The 923-nt window shown below is 47.7% G+C and overlaps 1 protein-coding gene across 1 annotated transcript in view; it reads right to left on the minus strand.

The window, feature by feature from the left end:
- Positions 1-845: 845 nt before the first annotated feature.
- Rab3d (RAB3D, member RAS oncogene family) overlaps positions 846-923 on the minus strand; it is a 10,531-nt gene continuing 10,453 nt past the window's right edge. Inside the window, exon 5 of the mRNA XM_052754359.1 lies at positions 846-923. This exon is cut by the window's right edge and continues 1,596 nt beyond it. The gene's annotated coding sequence lies outside the window, so the exon portion shown is untranslated.

The raw sequence follows: 923 nt of genomic DNA on the forward strand, positions 1-923 counted from the left end.
AGACCAAGTCCAAGATCCTGTCCAATGTGATACTGTAACAGGAAATTTCAGGAACAGCCATAGCTAAGGGCAGACTGGCCCACCACCAGGCTGGGCAGGAGCTTAGGAAGAATCTTTGACAGGGTTAAAGGTCTTTCTTTTCTGAGACAGTCTCATAGAGCTCCAGGCTGGCCTCAAACCTCTAGATAGAAATCCAAGATGACCCTGACCCTCCTTACCTCTACTGGGACCACAGCCCTGGACCACATGCCTAGTGTGTGTGGTGCTGGGCCTTCAACCCAGGACCTGTGCGACACGTCAGGAAAACACTGGCAACTGAGCCCCAGTTCCAGACACTGCTGGATTAGTGTGTGTGTGTGTGTGTGTGTGTGTGTGTGTGTGTGTGTGTGTGTGTGTGGTTTTTCTTTTTCTTCCTTCCTTCCTTCCTTCCTTCCTTCCTTCCTTCCTTCCTTCCTTCCTTCCTTCCTTCCTTCCCTCCTTTCTTTTTTTTTTTTTGAGACACAGTCTGTCTCTCTTTGATTTTTCCAGGTAGAGTTTCTCTTTGTAGCCTTGGCTGTCCTGGAACTCACTCTCTAGACCAGGCTGGCCTTGAACTCAGAGATCACCCGCTTCTGCCTCCTAGTACTGGGATTAAAAGTGTATGCCACTCACACACTGCAGGTTGTTGAATCTTAAAAAGTTAATTTTAAGTCGGGCAGTGGTGGCTCACACCTTTAATCCCAGCACTCGGGAGGCAGAGCCAGGCAGATCTCGAGGCCAGCCTGGTCTACAGAGTGAGATCCAGGACAGGCTCCAAAACTACACAGAGAAACCCTGTCTCAAAACAAAACAACAACAACAACAAGTTAATTTTAGCTGTTTTGACAATTTAATGATAAAGCAACATAAAAAAATGACTCTCCCCTCCAAGTGTTCAGATGCCC

The sequence above is a fragment of the Peromyscus californicus genome, unplaced genomic scaffold (assembly GCF_007827085.1).
Source record: "Peromyscus californicus insignis strain IS unplaced genomic scaffold, ASM782708v3 Scaffold_11__1_contigs__length_118956290, whole genome shotgun sequence".
In the NCBI taxonomy this organism is placed as follows: domain Eukaryota; kingdom Metazoa; phylum Chordata; class Mammalia; order Rodentia; family Cricetidae; genus Peromyscus; species Peromyscus californicus.